The 14,744-nt window shown below is 36.6% G+C and overlaps 1 protein-coding gene and 2 long non-coding RNA genes across 12 annotated transcripts in view; 2 read left to right on the top strand and 1 right to left on the bottom strand.

The window, feature by feature from the left end:
- The window catches only part of LOC111094479, a 37,653-nt gene extending 33,603 nt beyond the window's left edge, over positions 1 to 4,050 (top strand). Inside the window, exon 3 of the long non-coding RNA XR_005355566.1 lies at positions 3,792 to 4,050. This is a non-coding gene — a long non-coding RNA (uncharacterized LOC111094479). The remainder of the gene's footprint in view (positions 1 to 3,791) is intronic.
- The window catches only part of PDE4D (phosphodiesterase 4D), a 1,400,346-nt gene that overhangs the window by 379,036 nt on the left and 1,006,566 nt on the right, over positions 1 to 14,744 (top strand). The gene's annotated exons all lie outside the window — the stretch shown is intronic.
- Positions 1 to 14,744, bottom strand: part of LOC111094478 — a 113,305-nt gene that overhangs the window by 30,645 nt on the left and 67,916 nt on the right. The gene's annotated exons all lie outside the window — the stretch shown is intronic.

The following is a 14,744-nucleotide window of genomic DNA, read 5'->3' as shown; positions in this document are numbered from 1 at the left end:
TTCAAAGACCAATTATGCTCCCTTATATTGTTTGTTTTCGGCTATATGTTGACAGTTTTATTTGAGGGCTGGCCCGAGGCAAGGAAGACATGGAAGTCAATCTTAAATCACTTTGTCTTATTGTGACCTGTGATAAAAGGTTTAATGAGAAGGAAGTTCACTTTCATTGATTGGGTACTAGGTGCTAGAGATCCTGGACTTAGAACTAAATAGTCCCTATGTGAGTAAGTTCCTAAGTAAGCACTTTTCCTCATGTGATAATTTCACTTCACAGCCAGTGAAGTTGAAGCTGTCGACTAAGAAAGAAGTTTTTAGTCTCTTTTTATGTCCATTAGCATATATAAACAGGTAAAAATCTGATTTCCATCTGGGCCTTAGGGTTCCATAATCTCCAGGACAGAGACTCTTTCTGCCTTCTCTATTACTGGATTTCTGATGCCCCTCACAGGTCCTGATATAACACACACGCATGCACACACACACACACACACACACACACGTGTACACACAGTATATTGAATAAATAAAAAAATACATCGACAGGACAATTGTTTCAAACTGATCTCTAACATCACTTTATTCTGATAATTGTGAATTTTATATATCTCTGAAAGCATGTAAAGTATCAATCTTAAATTATACATAAACTCAAACATTCAAATATAAAATATCTTTTACCAAAATGGTGAAACAGCTAACTCTAGTAATGAAGCTGTACTCTGAACATTGTATAATCTGACATTTTATGGAGAGTATGTTCAGAAAAACAGTTCACAATCTCTTTTTACTTACATTGTGTGTGCTGTGTGTGTTGTTTTCAGATGTGAATGGGGTTTGAAATCAGAGAGACGGCTTCATGGTGCAGTTCCCCACTCGCTCTCTATTTATCCTTCAGCCAAAGACTTAATCTTTCCAAGCCCTGGTTTTCTAATTTGTTAAATAAAGATCACAGCAATTCACTGCATTCAATGAAGCAGCATCTAATACAGAGCTATCAGGAAGCACTAGTTCTGTTCCATTCTCATTTTAAACTCTCAGCCCTCTTCAGAACTCCATTCTCTGGCTCTAGTTTTCAGAATATGAACATTACTGGATCATAATCATTTTTAACCTAAACATATCAGTTCCTATTTGGTTGAAATGAATATCAATAAGAGTTCATAATTCTGAAACCCTGAAAATACACTGTTGATCTAAGAGCCGGTTGACAGGCATAGTAAGAGCCTCACTAAATGAAGAAAGCACCCACTTTAATGGTGTTTTCTCAGTCATTAATTGAGAAAGAAAAGAAAGAAGAGACTTGGTAAAAGGACTTGGGAATGAGATTAAAAGAACTTGATTTTTCCTTATAAACTAATGGCCCGGAAGCCATGTAATTAAATCCCACAAAGGCTCTGAATTCTGTTATTCCCTCATGGAAACATCATGATTGCCTCAGTCATTAGCTTTCAGGATGTCAGCCTTGACCAGCGTATTTCTGGTCTCATTAAACACTGTGCATTAGTGTTCAGTGACTTATAAAAGTAAACTTCCTTCTAGATAGCTTTGTGTGCCTGTACTGTAACATCCAAATGAATGTATGGCATGAGAAGGATCATAATTTAAAGTTGCCTTTCTTCAGGGCCCCCAGGTGGCTTAGTAGGTTAAATGTCTACCTTTGACTCAGGTCATGATCTGAGGGTCCTGGGATTGAGCCCTGTGTCAGGCTCTCTGCTCCTCGGGGAGCCTGCTTCGCTTTCTTCCTCTGCCTGCTGCTCCCCCCTTATTGTGCTCTCTCTCTGTTAAATAAATTAATTAATTTAAAAAAATTGCTTTTTCTCATCCTATATAGTGTTTAAAATTTTTATTTATTTATTTACTTATCTTTTTGAGAGAGAAAGAGGGGAGGAGGAGCAGAGGGAGAAGGAGAGAAAATCTCAAGCAGGCTCCATGCTCAGCATAGAGCCCCATGTAGGGCTTGATCTCATGACTCTGAGGATCATAACCTAAACCAAAATTAAGAGTTGGATGCACCACTCAGGTGCTCCTATAGTTTTGTTCTTAAACACAGTAAGGTTGAGTCCTAGAGCAAACAATTTGACATTACAAAATTTTAAGTTTTGTTTTCTCCTTTTAAAAGAAAATGAGTAGTTTATTCAGATTTTGTCTGGGAAAATTGGATTAAATTATAATTTTTAGAAATTCTATTATATAGCTTTTGCTTTTCTTGCTTCATGCCAATTGTTTTCATAAATGCCAGATTTCCCTTTGTGAATTGTGCTTTCCAAGAGGGTGAAGACAAATGACTAGTGCTCACACAAGAATATAAGTATTTAGCAAAATAAAATAACTGTATTACTTTGCTAGGGCTTCTGTAACAAAGCACCACACACAGAATGGCTTAACAATGGAAATTTATTGTCTCCCAGTTCTGCAGGCTGGAAATTTGAAATCAAAGTATTGGCTAGCTTGGTTCCTTCTGATGGCTATGAGAGAAAGATTTGTTTCAGAGCTTTCTCCTTGGACTGTAGAAGGCCATCTTCTATATCTCTTTATGTTGTTTTCCCTTTATGCATATCTGTGTTCAGATTTCCCCTTTTATTATAAGGATGTCAGTCATTTTGGATTAGGGCTCACTCTCACGACCTCATTTGAACTTAATTACCTCTGTAAAGACCCTATCTCCAAATGAGGTCACATTCTAAGGTCTTAGAGATGAGGACTTCAACATAAGAATTTTGAAGGGGCAATAATTCAACCCATAATAGTAACCCTTTAAATATGTGCATTCTCTTCCTTTAAACTTGGGAGTCCTTTACAATGCTAAACAATGCTTTCTTGGTCTATCCTATTTAGAATAATATAAAACATATTTCTTCATTTTTTGCTAACATTAAGATTAATCTGCAACTTTGTTTTTAAGGTTTTATAAAATGCCCCATTAGGGACTCCTTTTAATTATTCACTTTTCACCACTGATAGATCATTCCCTGAGATGCAGTAATATGCACTTTGAGACTCATGATATATGGAAACTCAGTCTCATTAAAGTCAAACAGTTAATATGGGACAGAGCTGGGATTCAAATCTATATTTCATTGACTCTAAAGTAAATGCTTTTTCCATGGTCAACAATATATTTTAAAATGTTCATTTACTACCTATATTTTTAATGAAAAAGTATTGCTTTTCCTCATTGTAAATGTAGCAGGTACTTACTGAGGGATTTTTAAAAAGATTTATTTATTTATTTGAGAGAGAAAGAGTGAGCATGAGCAGGAGGAGCAGAAGGAGAGGAAGAGAGAATTTCAAGCAGGCTTCACACCCAGCATGGAGCCCAACACAGGGCTGAATCTCACCATCCTGAAATTATGACCTATGCAGAATCAAGAGTTGGATGCATAATTGACTGTGCCACCTAGGTGCCTCTCACTGAGGAAAATTTAGGGGAAAAAATCTCCCTGAATTATAGAGATGAATATTAAAATTACCCATAATTTTATCATCCAGAGACAGCCATTATATGTTAGCTTTCAGAATATATGTATAAATATTCCTATAATTCCATTTATATATTTATATCTATATAGAGCTACATGTGCAATTTTTTATATCATTAAAAGTTTTTTGCAAAAAATTTTCAAATTTCAAATCATTTTCTCAGTTAAGATCATCCTAATCTTACTAAAGAGTTATTTTTTAATTTTTTGAAATAATAATTCTTTTCATTGTTGGATTCTTTTGGAGAGAATAAGGCATAAGCCGATTGCACCTGAAATTTAACTTTCTGTTCTTACTTCCTACTGTCCCAGAGGAATGAGTAGTCCAAGACAGAGAAGGCAAGGGCAACAACCAGCACTTTGTCCTTTTTTTTCCACTCACTGTTTCATCTCTGAAGCCAAGACTTCTACCTAGGCATGAAGGTATTTAAATAAGTAACCCTTTCTCTCCCTCTCACTGATAGAAAAACTTGGATATTTCTCAGGGGAATTTCTCATAAACCCCCTCTCCACCACGAAATCTGAGACAAAAAATAAAGAGAAATTCTTTAGCCACTCTCCTAAATATAAGAAGAACCTTAAAAGAGTATGATGTCTAGATGTTATAGAACTGAGAGAAACCATTGATTGTTTTCAGAGGATGACCAGGAAGAACTAAATCATGTCAGGATCTGGGGACAGGACCTGTGATGAATACATCCTTTCATCTAATCACAGTGTCATTCCAAGGCTTCTCCAGGGAGATCTTACACACTCCTCACCATTGTGCTTATTTGTATTATGTGACATACACTTAGCCCAACACTTCCTTCTCCTGAACCCATAAGATCTATCTGATATTAACCCCTTGTAATCTGTTGGTTTGGGATTTGACTCTCTAAGTTTTGGTGTGGTAAGGCTGGAATTAGTCCTGATGAACACCCAGCAGGATGTCTTTCATGGCGGGGGCGGGGATGGTGGTGTCTGACTTGCCCAGGTGCAGTAGCATAGCTGATTACAATTCCTCCCTTGCAGACTTGATTATTTACAGTAACTCCTGCCACTTGTGGCTCAGACTCATGGATCTTGTTCAGGGCTTATAATGGACGTAGAGCCTGGCCTTAGTTCCAACTGGTGATGCTAGGTGATTGGTGATCCACCTTTAGCCCTCCCTGGAATAGAGATAAAGGAGCTTCACTGCAGAATGAGCAAGATTTCTGTGGTGTTTCTGATGAGGCTGTTTAAGATAAAGGTCCTAAAGGTCCTGACTCTGTTCCTAGTGCCTCCCATGAGGTCCTTAGTCATGTGTCTGCAGCAGAAGGAATCACCGCAACTCATTCACTTTATAGTCAGGTATCCTTATACTACCTTATGATCTATTTTTTTCCAGAACATTGTGACAAGTTTTCTACTCTTATGGAAAATTCCTCTCATGGTTAAAGCTTTTAGTAAGTGCTATAAAGCTTAATAACTCTCTCTACTGAATAGGAATAATTATACAGTGGTTCATAAAATGTACTCGTGGTCTCATTTAGTTATTAGAAAGGCTAGAATATTGATTCTTGAATATGAAAAAATTTATAGGCTAAAGAGCCATAATATCAAATAGTTCTTTTGTTTATAAAGCTCTTTGGAAATGGAGTAACAAATGAGTTAATAATTAAAGCAATAATTTATCATTTGATTTTATATCAGAAAGCCTACATCTTCTTTTAAAAATAAACCTTCCACATATGCTATGTTATCAGAAAAGGTACGTGAAAATTCCACCTTAGTCTCCATATTGTTTCATCTGAAATATTTAAGGCTTTCTTAACATAAATTGTCACAGGTGTGTGCTTATTCTAGTCGACACTTAATCAGTGTGTAAATGTGTGTGTGTGTTTTCACTATCCATATAAAAGTGGGTAAACTGCATAATATTTTTAGTGAGTATAATAGGTAGCTCTTGCCCTCTTATTGCTAAGGAATTAAAAAATTATCAGAACATACACTTTTAAAAATGATCACAGCTGTAAAGTCTCTTGTGTTAATATTGGAAATCTCTCCTTTATTTGGAATTTTAATCTCATTAGAATAATTGCATTATTTTCAGATCCCTTTTTTACATAAATGTGGCCTCTAGCTTAGCCCTCTAAATGAATTAGAATTCTTTTGGTTGCAAGTGACAGAAATACAACTCAAGATAAGTCAAGCTATTTGAATAATACAAATAATGATGACATTGTATGATTTATCATAGCTGGAATGGTATTTGAAGACTTATAAATAAAGAATAGCTGTAGAGAGGCACCTGAGTCTCACACTCAACTAATCTCAGTTCAGCTCTTGGTCTCATGGTCGTGAGTTTGAGCCTCATGTTGGAGGCTGCACTGGGCTTGGAGCCTACTTACAACAAAACAAAACCAAAAAAATTCCAAAGCTAATAACTGCAAAGACTTCCCTCATTACCTCATCATTGGTGTAGCTTTTTTTTTTTTTTCTCTATCAGGCCCTTATATCTTTTTGGTTTAATTTACACACAAGCTCTCTCCACCTGAAAATGAAGATGGTTGCATAACTTCCCATTGATAAGAGCTTCTTTTTTCTATTAATAATATATCAATGTAGAGAAGGATTCTGCTTGGCTAATTGGTTGGATTATATATTTATTCTCTGAACACATTACTGTTACTAGGAAAATGAGATAATAAAACTGGTTATTCCTGGGAATTACAAAGAGAAGCCCTGCCAGACTCATGTAAAAAGAGAGTATGATGGTTTCTCAAAGGACAAGAATCTAACCAATAGTAAATACCTGTCTATACATCCTCAAGCTATATTCCCTTTCCATCACTCTTGGCTGGCCCCAAACTACTACGCATCTGCTCTTCCCAAACTCTTTTCTCCTCTCATTTCTTGCTTTTCCCCTGGAAAGTTAACCTCTAAGTAATGTTTGCAGACTCCTGCCCCTTAAAAGACAGGACAAAATAACAGCATCATTATACTGAAAATTTCATTGGGCTGAAGAAGGTCCATATTGTCCTTTTTGTGCTTCTAGATAGATTATTGCTTTTGGAAAAAACTAAATAAATAAATTCAGGGGTTATTTAATAATATTTATGAAACCTATGTAAGGCATGGGCACTTAACAGAATTGGTATTGGTGTTCATGTTGGGACCATGTCCTGGAGGCCGCTACTCTAACTTAAGCCTTACTTTCCTGGTTCTGGATAATGGCAGTATCCTAGAATTTTGGGGACTGGGGCAGGTTAATAGTTGGGGATTCAGAGAAGATAAAACCAGCAACTCCTTACTAACCAGCACTGAGACTATCCTCATACTGATATGCAGTTGCTGCCTTTCCAACCTGGGTTACATGTATGTATGGAGGATTAACAGTTATGTAAGAGAATTACTTCAAGTAGCTGACTTTAAGACAATTGTTTAGTACATAAACCAAAGATAATATGATTTTAAAACAGTTATTCTGTAGCTTTTTGTCTTGTTGATATTATTTTTCTTTTCCTGCATGTATTTCAAATGGGTCACTGAACTTCTTAAAATTATATGCAAATTTTATTGTATCAATGATACTTTTTTTTTTTTCTGGGAGAAGGCCAGCCACTTTTACCAGGTCTTTAAATAGGCCCATTCTATACACACACGTGCACACACACACACACACACACACACGAAGCTTTAAAAATCACTGTTGTAGAATGTTATAATTTCCATCAATAGGGAAAAATAAAATTTATATAAGGACTTTACATAACAGTAGTATTGAATAACTAAATTACAATTTAAAAAGGAGTAGGATCATGCATGGCACATGCCAGCCTGAAGAAAAAATCTTATTCACTAAAGATTTCTCTCTGATGCTTACAACACCATTTTTATGCTTACTCTTACAGTCTTATTAATCATCAAATGAGGGGTTAACTTTGTTTCCATTTAACTCAGCTCATTACCAATTTTCGTTGACATGAACTCACAGGTAAAAACTACGAGTATTCTTGTGTTAGTCCTTATGAATTTTTCCAAAGAGTTATAAGGTATGAAACAGTGCTCCATATCAAAGATAATTGGGCCTAAAGATTGTCTGCCTTTATAGAACAGTAGCTAGAAAAGTTTCAGTTTGCAATTTATAATGAGGAAAACTAGCCTAAACTTTAGAGAGAATGTCTAATAAGCCAGAAGGGTAAAAGCCAAGTGAGGTCAGAGCTGTCTCTTTTACAAATGGTAAAGTCTAAACTTAGGTCCTAGCCAGGCCGGACTATGCCCTTAGAGTTATTAAGGATAAACAATTGTCAAGGAACAAGCCCATGATTAACACCAAAACTTAAACAATTCTAGGGCATTTCCTTAAGTTCTACATTTGCTTTATTGATCTTGAAATTTTTTAGGAAAAGCTATACAGTAGTAAAGAGAATTCCTGAGCCCTAGGCAATGAGTAAATAAGGACTATACTTCATGGGGACAATGATTCTATTTTGATAATTTAAGAAAATAAAGTTCTCAGGTGTTACAGCTGGTTATGAATATCTAGGAGTCAGTTTCTCAGAGTATTTATTTACATCCTTCCATGATTATTACATCTGATGACCAGACTCAGATTTTCCTATATAAATGTATGGTACTGAGTTTGTTTTAAAAGAATAAGAAATTTCGCAGATCCCTGGGTGGCTCAGTGGTTTAGCTCCTGCCTTCGGCCCCAGGCATGATCCTGGAGTCCTGGGATTGAGTTCCACAATGGACTCCCTGCATGGGGCCTGCTTCTCCCCCTGCCTGTGTCTCTGTCTCTGTCTCTCTCTCTCTGTGTGTGTCTCTCATGAATAAATAAATAAAATCCTTAAAAAAAGAAAAGAAATTTCATAGTTTTATATTATGAAACTCATGATTGGCTTCTACTTTTCCTTTTGCATGGTTTTATTTTAGCCTAGCCTTTCCCCTCCCCCCAACCCTAGTTTTGTTTTGGTTCCTCAACATCTCTTATAATTTTAGCACTAATCACATTTTTGGTGTTCAAAATTATGCAATTCATTTGGTGTGAGGTAAAAGAGAAATTTCTTTTTAAAGGTCCTTGAGATGAATCCCTAAAAGACCCTGGGTTAATTCACATATTCAACAAATATTTCTTTACATTTGTAAGGCAAGCATCAGCTATGTTCATTGAACTTAGCAAAACAGACCTGGCATACAGTTAAATGGAGGAGAGTGACATGAACTAATCAGGTGAGCAGATAACCATAAAGTTCCACATAATTCCAAGCAACTGTAAGAGCTCTAAACAAAACAAAACAAAACGCCAAAAAAATAATGAGAGAGCTTGGAAAAGTAATAGAAGAGGTTATGTCAGATGGAGAGAAGGGAGATGTTATAGCAAACTTCTCTGGGAAGGAAATATGTTAGCAATGAGAAGGTGTCAACAACTGTGGGAGAAGGAAGAGCTAAGTAGAGAAAGTAGCATGTCCAAAGGTCCACTCAGGAGCTGAAAGAAGGTCAGTATGGGTAAAATGAGTGGGAAAGAGAATGGCATGAAGTGAAGAAAGAGAGAACTTTATGGAAACCATGGTGCAGTTCACCTACTTTGTGGCATTCTGTCTCTGCTACTGGCTTCATTGTGTTTGGATAGGGATGTGACGCTAGAGCTAATCAGTGAGTTGTAAGCACAAAAGATACATTTAACATTCTGGTCAATTCCTAAAATAAGGCTAGTAATAATTGTTCAGATCACCTTTGCATTGGTGTTGGACTTCTTAGCCATCTGCAAAACAAAGGAAAAATGGTATTGGGTGCTATATAAAGGGAAGCAGAGGTTGGGAAGAAGAGGTAAAGGTCTCTTTCAGAGGCAGATCTGAGAGGTAAAATTATTTTGCGTAATGTTGGAGTAGGTTCTGCTAGGGTGGAGAGTGGTGGGCAGGTGGGCAGAAAGAACTTTCCCTTAATCTGAAGAAGGAAGAGAGGATGTATAGTGCCTATGACCTTGGTGAGGTTACCCTTCTCAGACTATAATGCTTCGTAGAAATAAAGAATAAAATTAGTCACTTTCCTGTCTACTGAGAAAATTTCCAGAGGGGCCCAAGGCCATTGATGTAGGATGTTTTAACAGTCCTGCTACTCAGAACACAAGAACCTATGATCCTGTCAAGAAGGCCAGTGACCCTATCTTTCAATAGCTGTTAGACTCCACCTGGTGTGGAGCTATGCCTGGGGTCTGCTTGGGAATGTGGCATTGTTCCTTCTCCCATTAATGTTTTTGAAAAGATTCAACTCTTCATAGTGCCCTACTAACATTAGACCATGGGCATTACGAGTAGCTGTGGTCTTCAAACTGAGTCTTTGAGTTCTGCAGTATGACAGGGCATTACCAGAGTTATCTTGTTGTGAGTACTTTTGAAAACATCATTTCAAATTCTCAATTAATATGTGTTCCCTTTCCTGAAACAGATCTGCCTTAGAACCAATCCAGATGGAGTTACAAGTTCTCTTTTCCAATTTCTCTTTTCATAATTATCCCTCTCCCACTTGACAAAGAGACATACACCTCTTTCCCACTACAGATTTCACTATGGTGCATTGCTCTGAAAAATATCTAAAAATTTTCCAAAAGAAATCAAAAGGATAATTTGAACTACTAATTTGGTAATGGTATTAAAAAAGTGAATTACTCTAATGATTAACTTTTTTTTGTACCAAAAAATAAATATCAGTTCTTTTAACAAAATTGAAGGAGGACTTATTTCAATTCTACAGCTGATAGACATTTGAGAATGATGTTTGGTATTTATCTCCTCAGTTTTGGGGTGCTTTTTGGCATGTGTCTGGATTGTAAGGGATCTAATAATATTACCATAATAACACTTGCCCCATTCTCACATACCTATTTAGTTGTAGCACTTATTATAAAACTTAAATATAGTAATATAATTTATTCTAACAGTGAGATATATTCATCCTCAAATAAATGAGCAGATTGAGAAATTCAAGACCATTTGCCTCATTAAGATTTCCAGTGAAATTTCAGTTTCACATTAAGTAGTTATTAAAACTTATAAAATGTTTCAAATAATTATGTACTAAACTCTGTGATTTTAATGACAGCTCCCACTTAGAAGAAAAAATTGAATACTCAAGGCATTACGGTCACGGTATATTGTTAAACAATTAAATGTCCATTTACATGCTTTTTTTTAAATTTATTTTTTATTGGTGTTCAATTTACTAACATACAGAGTTAGTGCCCAGTGCCCGTCACCCAATCACTCCCACCCCCCGCCCTCCTCCCCTTCTACCACCCCTAGTTCGTTTCCCAGAGTTAGCAGTCTTTACGTTCTGTCTCCCTTTCTGATATTTCCCACACATTTCTTCTCCCTTCCCTTATATTCCCTTTCACTATTATTTATATTCCCCACATGAATGAGAACATATAATGTTTGTCCTTCTCCGACTGACTCATTTCACTCAGCATAATACCCTCCAGTTCCATCCACGTTGAAGCAAATGGTGGGTATTTGTCATTTCTAATAGCTGAGTAATATTCCATTGTATACATAAACCACATCTTCTTTATCCATGCATCTTTCGTTGGACACCGAGGCTCCTTCCACAGTTTGGCTATCGTGGCCATTGCTGCTATAAACATTGGGGTGCAGGTGTCCCGGCGTTTCACTGCATCTGTATCTTTGGGGTAAATCCCCAACAGTGCAATTGCTGGGTCGTAGGGCAGGTCTATTTTTAACTCTTTGAGGAACCTCCACACAGTTTTCCAGAGTGGCTGCACCAGTTCACATTCCCACCAACAGTGTAAGAGGGTTCCCTTTTCTCCGCATCCTCTCCAACATTTGTTGTTTCCTGCCTTGTTAATTTTCCCCATTCTCACTGGTGTGAGGTGGTATCTCATTGTGGTTTTGATTTGTATTTCCCTGATGGCAAGTGATGCAGAGCATTTTCTCATAGTGCATGTTGGCCATGTCTATGTCTTCCTCTGTGAGATTTCTGTTCATGTCTTGCCCATTTCATGATTGGATTGTTTGTTTCTTTGGTGTTGAGTTTAATAAGTTCTTTATAGATCTTGGAAACTATCCCTTTATCTGATATGTCATTTGCAAATATCTCCTCCCATTCTGTAGGTTGTCTTTTAGTTTTGTGGACTGTATCCTTTGCTGTGCAAAAGCTTCTTATCTTGATGAAGTCCCAATAGTTCATTTTTGCTTTTGTTTCTTTTGCCTTCGTGGATGTATCTTGCAAGAAGTTACTATGGCCGAGTTCAAAAAGGTGTTGCCTGTGTTCTTCTCTAGGATTTTGATGGAATCTTGTCTCACATTTAGATCTTTTATCCATTTTGAGTTTATCTTTGTGTATGGTGAGAGAGTGGTCTAGTTTCATTCTTCTGCATGTGGATGTCCAATTTTCCCAGCACCATTTATTGAAGAGACTGTCTTTCTTCCAATGGATAGTCTTTCCTCCTTTATCGAATATTAGTTGACCATAAAGTTCAGGGTCCACTCCTGGGTTCTCTATTCTGTTCCATTGATCTATGTGTCTGTTTTTGTGCCAGTACCACACTGTCTTGATGATGACAGCTTTGTAGTACAACCTGAAATCTGGCAATGTGAGGCCCCCAGATATGGTTTTCTTTTTTAAAATTCCCCTGGCTATTCGGGGTCTTTTCTGATTCCACACAAATCTTTTTTTTTTTTTTTTTTTTTTTTGCCAACAAATCTTAAGTTTATTTAAGGGAAATAAGATTTTTTTTTTAACCCTTCATCTTATAAACTGACATAGGGAAGCAATTTTTCAGAAGTTAAGAATGTATTTTCCTTGAAGTAAAGTACTTATTTTTCCTGAGAAACATCAATATTTCTGAGTATCTTTCTATAAATTAGTTCACATGGATAGTAGTCTTTCTTTTTCAGCTAATCTAAGAATTAGATTTTTCTTGATACCATGGGTGTTTGCTAACTGCTTATGAAAGTGCAAATATTAAATCCATGTTTTTCTTAAGGGTTTCTTTTTTTTGTTAATTCTTAGAGTTTTTCTTTTTTCTTTTCTTTTTTGCTAGAGAGAAAGAGAGAGTGTGCATGTGCACCCTTGTCCGTGCAGAGTGGAGGGTGGAGGGGCAGAGGGAGAGGGAGAGAGAGCATCTCAAGCAGGCTCCACACCCACCCTGGGATCACGACTTGAGTCAAAATCAAGAGTCAGATGCTTAACTGACTGAGTCACCCAGGTGCCCAATTTATGGTTTTCATAAAGAAAACAAAACACTTTTTTTCTGCGATTCACAATAAGAAGTACATTTTACAGTGCAGCCTAACACATACATAAGCATAAATACACATTTACATAGTTTTGAAACAGTATTTTATGAAAAATAATTCCCCTTCTTGTAGCTATACTCATAATTCTATTTTATTCTATTTCTTTAAGAGACTACTTGTAATGACCTACTAAATCAATTTCTTGACTGGTAGTATGAAAAACACTTTGTTATGAAATGATACAAAAATCTATTTTATTTTGAGTTGAGAAGAAAAAACATGATTCTGGGCCATTTAAACGAATTATCTGAACATATTCTATGATAAAAAGATTAAAAGTTAAATCCTCAAATCATGAAGGTTCTGGTTTAAATTTATTTGTTAAAATTATTTGTGTTAGATTTATAATGACTTCTGGAACAATGATATTGAGTGGACCCAGGCTATCAACAAAAATGAAAAAATAAAATTTTTAAAAGTTGCAAAGGTGTTCTAGCTCCAAATTCCAATGAAATCTGTTGTACTGCTTATGAACACCTATGGTTACATTTTAGCACATAGAGAATTCCATCCAGGGTGTCCACCCAAGCTAAATGCATGTATCTAAGGGTGATTCCACACAAATCTTAAAATAATTTGTTCTAACTCTCTGAAGAAAGTCCATGGTATTTTGATAGGGATTGCATTAAACGTGTATATTGCCCTGGGTAACATTGACATTTTCACAATATTAATTCTGCCAATCCATGAGCATGGAATATTTTTACATCTCTTTGTGTCTTCCTCAATTTCTTTCAGAAGTATTCTATAGTTTTGAGGGTATAGATCCTTTACATCTTTGGTTAGGTTTATTCCTAGGTATCTTATGCTTTTGGGTGCAATTGTAAATGGAATTGACTCCTTAATTTCTCTTTCTTCAGTCTCATTGTTAGTGTATAGAAATGCCACTGATTTCTGGGCATTGATTTTGTATCCTGCCACGCTACCGAATTGCTGTATGAGTTCTAGCAATCTTGGGGTGGAGACTTTTGGGTTTTCTATGTAGAGTATCATGTCATCAGCGAAGAGGGAGAGTTTGACTTCTTCTTTGCCAATTTGAATGCCTTTAATGTCTTTTTGTTGTCTGATTGCTGAGGCTAGGACTTCCAGTACTATGTTGAACAGCAGTGGTGAGAGTGGACATCCCTGTCTTGTTCCTGATCTTAGGGGAAAGGATCCCAGTGCTTCCCCATTGAGAATGATATTTGCTGTGGGCTTTTCGTAGATGGCTTTTAAGATGTCGAGGAATGTTCCCTCTATCCCTACACTCTGAAGAGTTTTGATCAGGAATGGATGCTGTATTTTGTCAAATGCTTTCTCTGCATCCAATGAGAGGATCATATGGTTCTTGGTTTTTCTCTTGCTGATATGATGAATCACATTGATTGTTTTACGGGTGTTGAACCAGCCTTGTGTCCCAGGGATAAATCCTACTTGGTCATGGTGAATAATTTTCTTAATGTATTGTTGGATCCTATTGGCCAGTATCTTGTTGAGAATTTTTGCATCCATGTTCATCAGGGATATTGGTCTGAAATTCTCCTTTTTGGTGGGGTCTTTGTCTGGTTTTGGAATTAAGGTGATGCTGGCCTCATAGAACGAATTTGGAAGTACTCCATCTCTTTCTATCTTTCCAAACAGCTTTAGGAGAATAGGTATGGTTTCTTCTTTAAACGTTTGATAGAATTCCCCTGGGAAGCCATCTGGCCCTGGACTCTTGTGTCTTGGGAAGTTTTTGATGACTGCTTCAATTTCCTCCATGATTATTGGCCTGTTGAGGTTTTCTATTTCTTCCTTTTCCAGTTTTGGTAGTTTGTGGCTTTCCAGGAATGCGTCCATTTCTTCCAGATTGCCTAATTTATTGGCGTATAGCTGTTCATAATATGTTTTCAAAATCGTTTGTATTTCCTTGGTGTTGATAGTGATCTCTCCTTTCTCATTCATGATTTTATTAATTTGAGTCTTCTCTCTCTTCTTTTTAATAGGCTGGCTAATGGTTTATCTA

The sequence above is a fragment of the Canis lupus genome, chromosome 2 (genome assembly GCF_011100685.1).
Source record: "Canis lupus familiaris isolate Mischka breed German Shepherd chromosome 2, alternate assembly UU_Cfam_GSD_1.0, whole genome shotgun sequence".
NCBI classification, from domain to species: domain Eukaryota; kingdom Metazoa; phylum Chordata; class Mammalia; order Carnivora; family Canidae; genus Canis; species Canis lupus.
Note: the sequence above shows the minus strand (reverse complement) of the source record. Positions and strands in the feature narration are given on the sequence as shown.